At 36.5% G+C, this 14103-nt stretch overlaps 2 protein-coding genes across 2 annotated transcripts in view; one reads left to right on the top strand and one right to left on the bottom strand.

The window, feature by feature from the left end:
• Window positions 1–14103, top strand: part of TTC21B (tetratricopeptide repeat domain 21B) — an 875896-nt gene that overhangs the window by 445071 nt on the left and 416722 nt on the right. The window lies entirely within an intron of this gene.
• The window catches only part of CSRNP3 (cysteine and serine rich nuclear protein 3), a 193304-nt gene that overhangs the window by 174858 nt on the left and 4343 nt on the right, over window positions 1–14103 (bottom strand). Inside the window, exon 2 of the mRNA XM_005671893.4 lies at window positions 2605–2775. The gene's annotated coding sequence lies outside the window, so the exon portion shown is untranslated. The remainder of the gene's footprint in view (window positions 1–2604; window positions 2776–14103) is intronic.

The following is a 14103-nucleotide window of genomic DNA, read 5'->3' as shown; positions in this document are numbered from 1 at the left end:
CCAGAGACCACAATAGTTATCAAATAGTTTATTTTACCAAATAAAGCCACGCTTGGAGTTCCCTTTGTGGCGAAGTGGGTTAAGAATCGGACTGCAGTAGCTTTGGTCACTGCAAGGTTGTGGGTTTGATCCTTAGCCCAGGGCAGTAGGTTAAAGGGTCTGGCATTGCTGCAGCTGTGGCACAGGTCACAGCTGTAGCTCAGATTCAATCCCTGGCCCCAGAACTTCCATATGCTGGAAGTTAAAAAAATAAAACCACTCTCCACTCAAACTTTTATCCTCCAGGGAACTGTTCAGGTACCCATAGCAAGTGCCTGACCTATAATTTTTAAAACTCCTCTAAACCATCAGAACATCAATTTCTTGTGGAAAGTAACTTGAGCTTCAATTGTAAGACCTGATGGTGTTTAAATGGATGTTATAGGTACTTTGTGAACTCACAGCTCTTGAAATCAATAAGCACCTTGCATAGAGAAGCCCTGCAATTGATTTTTCCAGGAGAGAGTCAATTTGTAACTTAAGGAGAAGTATAGACACAAAGGAGGTTGTAAGCATGCTGGAGGTTTTTGAAAAATATTATAGGTATGTGGAAAATGCTGCACTGCACTAGAGGAGAAGGATCTCAAAGGAATATGGTCTAGACTGATGGTGTTTTTCAGGAGTGGCTAAAGGGGGGAAAGTTGAGAAATACCAGGCAGCTCCTGCAGTGCTCTGGGGCTTAAGAGAAGGGGCATTCTCAAGATACACAGAAAACATATTTAATAGGGTGTTCCTTAGGGTCTTGAATTTAAATGTGTACTGTTGCTTTTCTAGGGATAAGGACATCCAGTGGACTCACTCTCTCCAGTTTAAAAAAAAAATGTCTGAAATTATTTTTTAAATGTATTACATTTTTGAAATTTGCTGAGAGAGTAGATCTTGTGTTCTTACCACCACCACCAAGAAAAGAGAAAAAAGAAAAAAAGGTAAGTATGTGAGGTGATGGAAATGTTAATCAGCTTGAATGTGGTAATCATTTCACAATGAATAAGTATATCAAAACATCATGCTTTCCATTAAATATGTACAATTTTTATTTATCAAAAAAGTGTGAAAACTGTCTAAAAATTAATCCATTCACTCAATAAAGAAGTCTAAGCATTGTTCAATGTTCAGGGTTCTTATAGGTATCCTCGGTGACAGCAAGGTGTGTGCTTACCACAAGGCTACAGCCACTTAGAGGAAGAGGCAAAGAGGCTATAGATAAATTTCAAACAAAACTTATCCCCCCAATCCACTGATTGACGATAACTGTCCTACGTAACTACAGAATCTTCTTCTCAAAACAGCTATTGTTTCCTCCCTTCTCTTAAGTTGTTCCTTTACTTTCTCCTTGCTTTTCAATACTTTCTACCAGCTCATAAAAAATAAGTTTCACTTTAATCAAGAGATAAATAATACAGAGACTAAATGGATGTATACAATTTACCTATTTTTTATTCTAAATGCTTCTAACAATGTTGAGGGAGAATTCATGAATACCAAACACACTTTTGAATTCTTGGAGGTGGGGGACAGAAGGGTTAAAAATGGAATTAGAGGGGTCACATTGTTACAGTGTAAAATTTCAGTGTGAATCATAAATGGCTGTTTTGGTGAGCTAAAAAAAAAAAACCCAAACACAAATGCCTTAGGAAAATAATGGTAAGAAATATTGTCATGAAACAAAACAAAACAAAAACTACTTCTCTTTGTATTGGATAATTTTTACCCTTATTTATGGAATGCTCTTTTAAAAGGAAGTTGATACCCATCATCTATTTATGAAGTGAGGGTGGACTTCTGGGACGTCTACTGACCTTCTTTAGTTTTGCTTTGCCTGATGTCAACTGTCCTAAAAAGTAATTTGAAAATCTCTGTTTCTTTAACAACTGGGGTTGAATGGATGTGGAGATGTCAGAAAATATTTGCCTGTTTCAAAGTCTTCATATGAGCATCTGTTGCAAGAAATGCAATTTGAAATGGATATAATTTTAAGTTTGAACATATCACACCAAGTTAAATGAGGTTGCTCATTAATATGAACTGCTTAGAAGTTTGTGTAGAAAGCTTCATTTACTGTAGTGCATGACCCTGGCCTTGGGTCTGAGGTTTACTAGTGTCCAAACTATAGAATCGCAGTTTTCAAGGCTTTTATTTCAGAGCAGCATTCTTTTAAATTAAAACAAACATCGTTTTCTCACTTAGGAAGTGAACATGTCATATTCAGCACTGCAAGTATTCCACAATTCAATGACCAGTATTAGACATTCAAAACAGCTCAAATGGCTAGATTTCAAAAAGATGGATCTATTTCAGAAAACTGAAGGCATAGATGAAATTATTTTCAATTGCCATTTGCTTACCTTTGACTGGACTATTTCTGCCTTTCATACTCACTCTATGGAGATAAACAGAGTAGACTACTGAGACTTAATTAACCAAAATGGTGTTATGTTTTGCAAATTAAGTCTGCTATGATAAACAGCTTGAGTGCAGATATAGCCAGTGGATACATATAAAAACGCCTAGAATCAGCCACACAACACAATTTAGAGTACCTGAAATAGAATCTCAGATACTCACCAGTGAAATGATTAGAAGTGGACAGACTGACCCTATCAATACTGGCAGCAATGTCAGAGCTAAAAACTTCATCATCGGATTCTTGCACAGAGGAGCAGGGTGAGGAGCCGTCAATTTCTTCCAACTTCCCTTTTAAAATTCCGCTCATCGCTGCAGCACTGTCATATGTACCTGTAACAGGAATGGGAACAATGGAGCATTGAAACATTTGACCACTGATTGCATAGTCAAGGTCTCTAAATCATTTTGGGAGGCAGTAATTTTTTGAACCACATCTACCAGATTATCATATCTATGCAGAAATTATTCTTTCCATAATGTTTGCAAGAATTGAAAAACAGTTCTACCCTGATTCATTGCTATTTGCATTTTCACTCTGACAATAGTATAAGAAAAAGTCAAAATTAAGAATGTGGAATCAGAGGGCTGCATAAGAAAATATGATTCAGTGTTTTGAAATGTCAAACAGGAGTCAAATACATCTATTTGATTTGTTCTAGTAAATCATGTACTGTCATTGACAGAGCCAGGGTTCAGAATGAAATAGATCACTCACTAGCATGCTGTCATACCCAGAGCATACTGATTAGGGCATGTCTATCTTGCCTGGGAATTCTTTTTTCTCAAGTACAAAGGCATTTACTTTCTTGGAGCTCTTTGTCCATCAAAAATCAAATTGGTTGCTAGGAATAGCAATACCTGCAGAATTTACACTCCTTATCATATTTCTAGTCAGTTCAATTGAGCTACAGGGAATACTTGAGTCCTATGCCATAGGAGCTTGCTGAATAGATTTTATACAAGGTAAACCACAGTCTCTAAATCTTTTGCTGGTTAAAACATTAAGTCTCTTAACTCTTTGTACCAATATGGTCAGTGACAACTAGTGAGAGGTAGCCTGATGCATTTTTTTAAATATTTGTTAATGTCAATTAAGATGAGTCATTAGATCTCTGACAGTAATAGTCATAAAGCAATTCTTAAGGTGATCAGTGGTTGTAAACACAAATTCTTACAATGGCAGTTAACCTCAATGAGTAAATAGGGTCAGATATAATAAAATCATGAAGTCATGTTAGTCTTTTGTCTACTGTTATTTGCAACAAAGGTATCAAGAAATACTTCTCTATCCTAAGGAAAATGGTAGCATAGGCACAATGATAAGTGAACACAACCAAGGAGACAGAGGGTATTAAGTGGTGTGAACTGTGGCAAACTAGAGATACACACTCAGGCCAAAGGGAAAAGACGCGGCTCAGGCCCACGTCATTTTAGCTGTATGCTTTCCCAATTTAATCCACTCTAAAATCTGGCCAATGCCCCATTCACATTCAGAAGGAGTCCTTAACATTGTTAGCTTTCATATGCCCCATACTCCTTTCTCTTATTAATTTTCTTTATAAAATTAAGGGCATGGTTTTTAGATTACATCGTAATTTAAAGCCCCACTTAGACTGGCTCATAAGATAGACAAAGAATGGTTCAGACCTGTGACTTGGAAGGGTGAACAAACTAAGGAATGAAAACTTTCTTGTCCCCATTAGCCAACACAATACCTGAAATACATTTGCTAGAGATGCATAAGTTGGGAGAACAAACCTTATTTACAAAAGATGCTTGTACAATATATGCTACAAAAGAGAATGATATGTTAAGCTATCAAACCTCAGTGTGGCAGTCCTATATGTAATAAGGAACAAATCTAATTAGAATGCTTTCTTAAAAAGACTAGCCACTTTCTTTGTGTCTCTCTGTAGCTTTATGGTCTCTCTCAATTTCAGCAGCTATATTTTGTGGGGCATATTTGCCCCAAGTCCTTCTGCTGACTGGCTTTCTCTGTTTCTGTATTTTCTGCTTCCTAGTATTTTCAGCTGGCATATGGCTTTGCTTCTGAAAGAATATCTTCACCTTACTGAATCCTGAAAGCCTCAACGCTAAACACCATTGTCTTCCTCTTTTAATACATCCCAATTCAGATTATTGAGCAAGGGGATCTGAGGGTCTTTGTTCAGATATTTATATCATTCTATAGAAAAGAAATTTGTCTTTTTTTTTTCACTTTGTTAAGAGACCATTTATTATTTATTCCATAAATATCTCTTGAGTTTCCATCATGTACCAGTGACTATTTTATATGCTAGAAAATGATAAAATAACCACATACAAAAAATTCCTTCCTCTAACAGTACTGACTGGGTATTGTTGGGGGAAGGGCTAGACAAACAATAAACAGATAAGTAAATTAAATATGTATGTTCTGTGGAGATAAACACTATGAAGAAAGATAAGTAGCCAAGTGGTATAGCAACTACAAGGTTGGCTAATAAAGAGCACTGGATTTTTAATTAATGGGTAGATTAATGTCACAATGAGGAAGGTGAAGGAGCCAGTGATGTTGACAACTGGGGAAAGAGCAGGCCAGTCCAAATGAATGGTGTGTGCCAAAGTTAGGAGTTGGGCATAGCAGGCATTGAGGTTAGACAGGTACTGGGGGCTCAATTGTGTAGAGCTTGTAAGGACTTTGGATATTACTCTACATGAGGAGGGCTTAAGTAGTTGAGTGATAAGATCTGACATATACTTTCAAAGGACTACTCACTTGCCTGTTATTTTATTTATTTTTTTTTAAAAAGGGCCAATGGTAAAAGAAAAATAGATTTGATGGGAGAATGGAACAGGCTGTCTAGAATTAAGGATATAGCAGCTCAGATGAACAGTTAACCTGACCAGTGATAGGTCTGAAGAGGTTTCTTTGGGGGGAGAAAAATTTAGAAAAGAAATTAGAATGGGAAAGAAGGGTAAAGTGCTTCCGAAGCAATGTTGGTATATAATTTTAACCTAAAACCATCTATGGTGTCTTAATTTATTAAATATTTGATGATGGTGGGGGCCACCTTACCGCCTAGTTTCAAACAGAATGTTTTGATATATTGTACCACTTTGTGGTAATGCTTTGGTAAATAAAATTAACAATGAACAAGTAAGATTTTATTACTCTAAAGTAATACTTCTTTTATTTTGGTGAAGAAGAGGCATTATATGGACAGTGGCCATTATATCAAAGACTTCCTTGATGGAAAAATGGAGGCAAGGAGTTATTAACTATTTTATCCATCACCCTCTCAAAATATATATCCAGTACTTGCTACTGCAAGGGTTATAGGACTCTGGCTCAGTGATAACCCTGTTTAAAAGCCATTGTTTGAAAAGTCTCTCTTATCTTCAAGTGACATATAGAGGTTTTAAAAGACTTGCAGAAAACCTCCTACAAACTGAGAGTTGTTGATGGATTTTTTTAAAATGCTGATGTACCCTGTTTATTAGTTATAGTTAACTATTTGTAATTTTTTCTTTAACTGGTATGAAATAGATGTAAATAATTTGTGTGGATTTGTTCACATTTATAGTTTTAGCTATGGTGACCTTGAAGAAACTTGCCAGAGACATTAAAGAGAGAATGAACTGTTAATTAGATATCTGTAAACAGATATCAGTAAATATAAAGGGTGGGAAAAAATGTTCCAAAACATAAGAAACGGAGAGAAGGAAGAAATAGATTCATCGTATTTTGCATTTGCCAATTTGATTCCACTGTAGTGTGCTCTGGCTGTAGTATTAAAATTGCAATCTTACAATTATTTCCATGGCAACAGACAGTGAGATCATGCAGGAGAACTTAAATTGTGGGAGAGATTAAGATGCTACCCCCATTCAGATGTCTGCAGTAATAGGTGGGAAGGGAGAACAGAGTCATTACGAATGTCCTTGATTGGGTTTGTCCCATCCATATAGTCCAGTGAGAGTAATCCTAAACAATATTAAGTCATCCTGTAACACAGAATACGCTCTTGAGAGTAGATAGCTGGAAGAAATTGTTAGGAAGCAGACAGAAGTACAGGTGACTTGATTTATGTATCTTTTTATTTTTACTTTTATTTTTTTAATTACTCAATTAATTTATTACATTTATAGTTGTACAATGATCATCACAATCCAATTTTATAGCATTTCCATCCCACAATCCTGGTGTATCCCCCCACCCCCCGAACTGTCTCCTTTTGAAATCATAAGTTTTTCAAAGTCTGTGAGTCAGCATCTGTTCTGCAAAGAAGTTCATTGTGTCCTTTTTTCAGATTCCACGTCAGTGAAAGCATTTGATGTTGGTGTCTTATTGTCTGACTGACTTCACTTAGCATGATAATTTCTACGTCCATCCATGTTGCTAAAAATGCCAGTGTTTCGTTCCTTTTAATGGCTGAGTAATATTCCATTGTGTATATGTACCATATCTTCTTAATCCACTCCTCTGTCGATGGACATTTCGGTTGTTTCCATGTCTTGGCTATTGCAAAGGGTGCTGCGATAAACATCGGAGTACATGCGTCTTTGCGAGTCATGGTTTTCTGTGGGTAGATGCCCAGGAGTGGGATTGCTGGATCAAATGGTAGTTCTATTTTTAGTTTTCTGAGGCATCTCCATACTGTTTTCCACAGTGGTTGCACCAATTTACAATCCCACCAACAGTGTAATAGGGTTCCTTTTTCTCCACACCCTCTCCAGCACTTATTGTTTGTAGACTTTGTGATGATGGCCATTCTGGCTGGTGTAAGGTGGCACCTCATAGTGGTTTTGATTTGCATTTCTCTAATGGTGAGTGATATTGAACATCTTTTCATGTGTTTTTTGGCCATCTGTATGTCTTCTTTGGAGAACTGTCTGTTTAGATCTTCTGCCCTTGTCAGTCGATTCATTTGCAAAGATTTTCTCCCATTCGTTGTGTTGTCTTTTCGTTTTGCTTTGGGTTTCCTTTGCTTTGCAGAAACTTTTAAGTTTAATTAGGTCCCATTTGTTTATTTTTGTTTTTACTGTCATTACTCTACGAGGTGGATCTGAGAAGATGTTGCTGTCGTTTATATCATAGAGTGTTTGGCCTATGATGATTTATATTTTCTAACATCTAAAATATTACGGTATTTGTTAAAAGTTTTAGAATTCTGGAGTTCCCTGGTGGTCTAGTAGGTTAAGGATCTGGCATTGTCACTACTGTGGTGTGGGTTGGATCCCTGGCCTGGGAATTTCTGCATGCTGTGGGCGAGGCCAAAAAGAGAAGTTTTAGAATTCTAATTCAGGGTCCCCTAAAAAAATCCTGTGTGTCCTACATCCGAAAAAGTAGAGTCTACTTAGATCTTAATATGTCTAACAGGAATATTGTATTCTTATTGACCTATATCCAATAATTCCTTTTGAGAAGTACATAAAAGACTATTCTTAATACTGTTCCTAATATGAAAATAGTTACACTCTGTTTATCAGTCAAATAAAAGAGTCAGATTTTGAATTAAAATAGTCAAAACAACAGTTAAATGTTTTTATATAAAACCAGTCACTCAAAAGACAAAAAGAGTATTAACATTTAGGAGTAAGAGAAGGAAATACATTACTAATCTTCATGTTCAATTTATGAACTGAATGGAGACAGGTCATGAAAGAATCCAAAGGTAAAAATATAATTTGTTCTTTTGAGGTCAGAACTACTATAAATGTTGGGTATACTGCCCTTTCTAATAATGGAAATTATTTTTTAAAATAATACTTCAGTTGAATAATAATTTGTATGGATTTCCTTCAAGAATGTAAATATTTATTGTTATTAGGCAGGTTTTACAGAATAAACTATCCAATGATTGATTTTACGATTATATAACTATAACACCAGAGAGCTCAACTCTACTGAATAGTAAACCTCTACAACCATATATATTTTTTTAAATTCCTTTTATTTACCCACTACAAGGACATTTTTGAGGGATGGGATACAACCATGGGCTTGGGTTGATTACCAAGTTTAATTGGGAAAAAACTAGAGTAAGAGTGGGGACAGATTGTTGAATCTACAGATAGATGCAGAATAAAGTTGAATAAAAGTGAAAGTAGATTGAATGGTCCTGGGAATATGAAGGAAAAGCAGGACTGGAAGAAAGAGTTTGTAAGGAATGGATGAAAATCTCCAAGGGAGAAATGGACAATTTGGTGACTTGAGAGATCTGGGAATTGATATTAATTAAGAGTTTAGTCACAGCTCTCTCAGACTTCAGGCAATATTACAGAACCACAGTAACCAAGGCAGTGTGGTACTGGTTCCAAAATAGACAAACAGACCGATGGAGCAGAATAGAGAACCCAGAAATAAACCCATACATCTATAGTCAATTAATCTTTGACAAAGGAGGCAAGAACATAAAATGGGAAAAAGTCTTTTCAGTAAACAGTGCTGGGAAAACTGGACAGCTGCATGTATAATCAATGAAACTGGAACACACCCTCACACCATGCACAAAAATAAACTCAAAATGGCTTAAAGACTTAAACGTAAGACATCATAAACTCCTAGAAGAGAATATAGGCAAAACATTCTCTGATATCAACCTTATAAATGTTTTCTTAGGTCAGTCTCCCAAGGCAAAAGAAATCAAAGCAAAAAAAAAAAAAAAAAACAAAAAAAAAAAAAAACCCAATGGGACCTAAACAAACTGACAAGATTTTGTACAGCAAAGGAAACCATAAAAAAAACAAAAAGACAACCTATGGAATGGGAAAAAATACTTTCAAATGATGCAACTGACAAGGGCTTAATCTTTAAAATATACAAACAACTTACAAAAAACCCAACAACCCAATTGAAAAATAGGCAAAAGACTTGAATAGACATTTCTCCAAAGAAGATATACAGATGGCCAACAAGCACAAGAAAAAATGCTCAATATCACTGATTATTAGAGAAATGAAAATCAAAACTACTATGAGACACCACCTCACACCAGTCAGAATGGCCATCATGAGTAGGTCAACAAATAACAAAAAGCTGGAGCGGGTGTGGAGAAAAATGTACCTTCCTTCACTGATGATAGGAATGTAAATTGGTACAACCACTATGGAAAACAGTATGGAGGTACCTCAGAAAACTAAATATAGAACTACTGTATGACCCAGCAATCCCACTCTTGGGCATATATCCAGACAAAACCTTCCTTGAAAAAGACACAGGCACATGTATATTCATTGCAGCACTATTCATAATAGCTGAGACATGGAAACAACCTAAATGTCCATGGACAGATGAACAGATTAAGAAGATGCGGTACACATGCACGACGGAATACTACATAGTCATAAAAAGAACAAAAGAATGCCAATCGCAGCAACATGGATGGAACTAGAGACTCTCATACTGAGTGAAGTCAGAAAGAGAAAGACAATTATCAAATGATATCACTTATACCTGGAATCTAATATATGGCACAAATGAACCTTCCCACAGAAAAGAAACTTATGTCTATGACTTGCCAAGGGGGGATGGGGAGGGAGTGGGATGGACTGGGAATCTAGGGTTAATAGATACAAACTCTTGCCTTCGGAATGGATAAGCAATGAGATCCTGCTGTATAGCACTGGGAATTATATCTAGTCACTTATGATGCAGCATGATATGGAGGATAATGTGAGAAAAAAACAATGTATATATGTATATATGTGACTGGGTCACTTTGCTGTACAGTAGAAAATTGACAACACTGTAAACCAACTATAATGGAAAAAATAAAAATCATTAAAAAAAAAAAAAGAGTTTAGTCACAGAAGAGCAAAAATGTGGAAGAAATTAGCCCAGGTTGTAGTGTCTGCAGAGAAATGCTAGTTTCAAAGATTATGGAGTTTGGTACATCCCCCATGGGTTGAAAGAGAAATGGGAAGAACTGCTTTATTCTGAACTAGAGGAGAGAAATTAAGGGTAAGAAGGATTCCATGCAAGAGAGATTCTCTGTGTTTGACTTAGAAGATGGAAGGGGCACATGACAAGGAGTGTGTTAAGCCCGTAAATGCTGAGAGTGGTTCTAGCTGCAGCAAGGAGGAAACAGACCCCAGTCTGACAACCAGGAGGAACTGAATTCTGCCAATAAGAATTAGCTTCAAAATAGATTCTCTCCCAGAGTGACCAGGCAAGAATTCAGGTGAGCTGACCCTGATTTTGGCTTTGTGAGACTCTAGGCTAAGAATTTAGCCTCACTCTGCCAGACTTCTGACCTACGGTACTACATGCTAAAAGTGGGCATTGTTTTAAACTGCTAGGTTTGTGGTAATGGGTTGCAAAGTAATAGACAAGCAATACAATATACATCAACATATTTAATCTTCATCATACCCATATAAGGTAGGCATTATTAGTAGTACCACTTTCAGATTAAAAACTGAAGCATAGAGAAGTTAGATGATGAGCCAAGGTCATAAAGCCAATTAGTCTTAACACAGGCAGCATTCCAACCCAGGTATTTTGGCATTTGAAATCAAACTTTTAAACATCACATTCTTTCCTGACTCATGATGTTATCTTACCACTTAAATTGTTTTTGCAATTTCACTATCTCCTACAGTACTAATTTAGCCGGCTGATATCCAATGAGTTAATTGTAGTTAATATGAACAAAATAGGGGGGAAAAGAACTTTTTCAATCCCCTAATGAGGAAAAATATTTAGGAAGCCATTAAAAACCCTGGGGATTAATTTCTCCTTCTATTTTTGGCTTATTAATAGAAAAGGATGACTAGCAATAACAACTTAAATTACACACAATTCCTATGTCTCAAATTCTGTGTGAGAGATGTTCTACATTAATCTATCAATCTTTACCATATCACTGGGCAGATAAATGAATTTCACAGAAAGGGAAACTGAGGTTCAGAGAGTTTAAGTAACTTGTCCAAATTTACACAGGCAGTAAGATGGCATGTCTGGAAGCTGAACTATAGTCTGCATGACTGCTAAGTTTATTATGCATTCCATCAATCATTATGCTGTACTATCTAAAGAACTAATAGTTTGGCCAAAGTTATGATATCCTATTTGTACTAGAGTATGCATTTCTAGAAGCAGATGTGCTGACTGGCTGTCTGAATAATCCATTTAAGGTGTGTGTGTATACATATATATATACACATACATATATACACAGTACATTCCCTATGTACATGAGCATATTTAAAGATGCATTAGTAGTCACTCTTTACTCCCCAGACATTGCATCAGGGCATGACATTCTTCTTTTTTTTTGGGGGGGGGGTGGAGTGGTGTGTGGGTGGTAAGCTCTTCCTTGCTATAGTAGAAGAGGATTTCCACCTATCCCATTTTATCTGCTTACCTTTACCTTGAGACATATTAAACCCTCTTTGTAGCTGATTCAGCATTATCACTTGTTAAGCATGACAACTCCGAATTATTCACCAGAACACATGATAAATGGCAGACAGAAAGTGGGCCCAGAGCAGGAAAAAAAACTGCTGAGCAATTTAAACTTTAATCAAATGTTACTGAATAACTCTGGCTCAAATGAGTGGGTATTTATTGAATAAGAGTATGTGTATCAGAGATCAGTAAAATACATATTACTACATTTTCTTACACAAACATTATTTAACATTTATATTACATATTAATATAAAAATTATAATTAGTACATTAATTTACAATTAGTCCATTGATTTAATAAATGATGACTCTGTGTGTGATCAGAACAGAGGAGTAATATAAAGAAACAGCAGAGTGCAGGGAGTCATGAAATGCGGGACTGTATAAAGATGAAATCCCATGTTAAATTCAGAGAGCTTCAAAGGAGTTTGTACAATAAAAAGTGTGCGATACAAAATTTTGCATGGCTTTACGACATTCTTGTGGCATGAATACTGTCACATTGAAGAGTGTCAATAAACAAAAGGGACCATCTTAGCATATAATGAGAGTCACTGGAAAGATGCAAGAAAAGGGTAAGATGACTACCTGACAAGATTACTGGCTTATTTATTCAGTCAGCAAAACAATTAGGGGGCACATAAAATGTATTAGGCATTATGGTAGATGTTGATGATACAAGACAAAAACTTTTTTTTTTTTTTTTTTTTTGGTCTTTTTGCTATTTCTTGGGCCGCTCCCTCGGCATATGGAGGTTCCCAGGCTAGGGGTCCAATCGGAGCTGTAGCCACAGGCCTACGACAGAGCCACAGCAAAGCGGGATCCGAGCCGCGTCTGCAACCTACACCACAGCTCACGGCAACGCCGGATCATTAACCCACTGAGCAAGGGCAGGGACCGAACCCGCAACCTCATGGTTCCTAGTCGGATTCGTTAACCACTGCGCCACGACGGGAACTCCAAGACAAAAACTTTAATTGAGTTAGTTGATAAAAGGTTATAAAGAAGTTAAAGAAGTGACCGGAAGGAGCACACTAAGGAGCCATGGCAAGGAGCACAGAACAGGCCTGAGGTGGCAATGAGGTGGCACTGAGGCTGCTGTGGCCCTGTCCATAAGGCATGTGAAGATCTCTAAATATAGAAGCTTATAATTGCCTCCTCAAGCTCTGAGTTTCCCATTCAACCCTCAGTCCTAGGGTATTTCAGAGAGCAGGGTAGGAGAGTCCACTTGGGCCTCCTTACGGATTCAGATATGACAGTAGCCAAACAATCTAAAGTTTTCAGTATGAGTTTTATGAGGTTTAAGAAAGAAATTTTGAAAGAACAAGGCAATAATTTTTAAATAACTTTTGAAAACCTTTCCCAGAATCTTTCTGCCTTAATATGCTGACAGGATCAAAAACAGTATTACTTCGCTAATGATTAATGACAAATACTGATTTTTCTATGGCTAGCCTAACTTGAGATATAAAAGGAAATGAAAATCTTTGTAAATACATTCAAAAGTCCTGTTTAGGAAATTACTTGTTTCATTTATAGCCACAACATGACAGCAGCTAACTATATCAACACTTGTTAGAAAATAAAACTAAAATGCATTTTTGACTCTGACAGCAAACTCACAGAAAGTCAGAGATTATGTTGGTAAGTCAAAGTGATCAGGATGATAGGAAACCAAAGGCAGGTCTAAACTGGGGAATTCTGTGCAACTCTAAAATTCCTGTGTCGTTAACGCATTGCAGACCATCTGACCACACAATGTTTTTTCGCCTTCTTCCAAGGTCCTCCTAAACTCTACTTTTCTTTCATCCAATATTTAATTCATTATATCCAATATTTATTACAAACTCATAGTGCTTGGCTATTGTATTTTGCATAATGCTCAGCTTCAAACTAAAAAGGTCATTATGGGAATCCTTCTCTGTGCCTTACTTTCTTCACAGGTAAAATAAGCAATCCAGGAAGGAATTATCTCTACAGGCCAGTTCCACACTTTTAGAATAATGGAAGACTAAAATATCCAAAGGGAATAATGAAAATTAAATGAGTGTTTACCAGAGGACTTTATAGTCAATATTGTTTAAAGATATAAAAATTTACACAAGAACTACCTTGACTGGTGAGGTGGTTATGAAGGTGCATGTGAGTCAGGAGAAACAGAGAAATGTGTGCACCACCCTTAGTTGTTATATTTGGAAGAGAATGTTAAGCTCTTGATCTAGTTTAAGCACAAAGACTCTTTGGGAATAAATCGCATGGCT

Source organism: Sus scrofa, chromosome 15 (assembly GCF_054392235.1).
Source record: "Sus scrofa isolate SSC_HxYL_T2T_F1_AM1 chromosome 15, Sscrofa_HxYL_maternal_Yorkshire_Landrace_v2.0, whole genome shotgun sequence".
Classification (NCBI taxonomy): domain Eukaryota; kingdom Metazoa; phylum Chordata; class Mammalia; order Artiodactyla; family Suidae; genus Sus; species Sus scrofa.
This window is presented reverse-complemented; position numbering and strand designations above follow the sequence as displayed.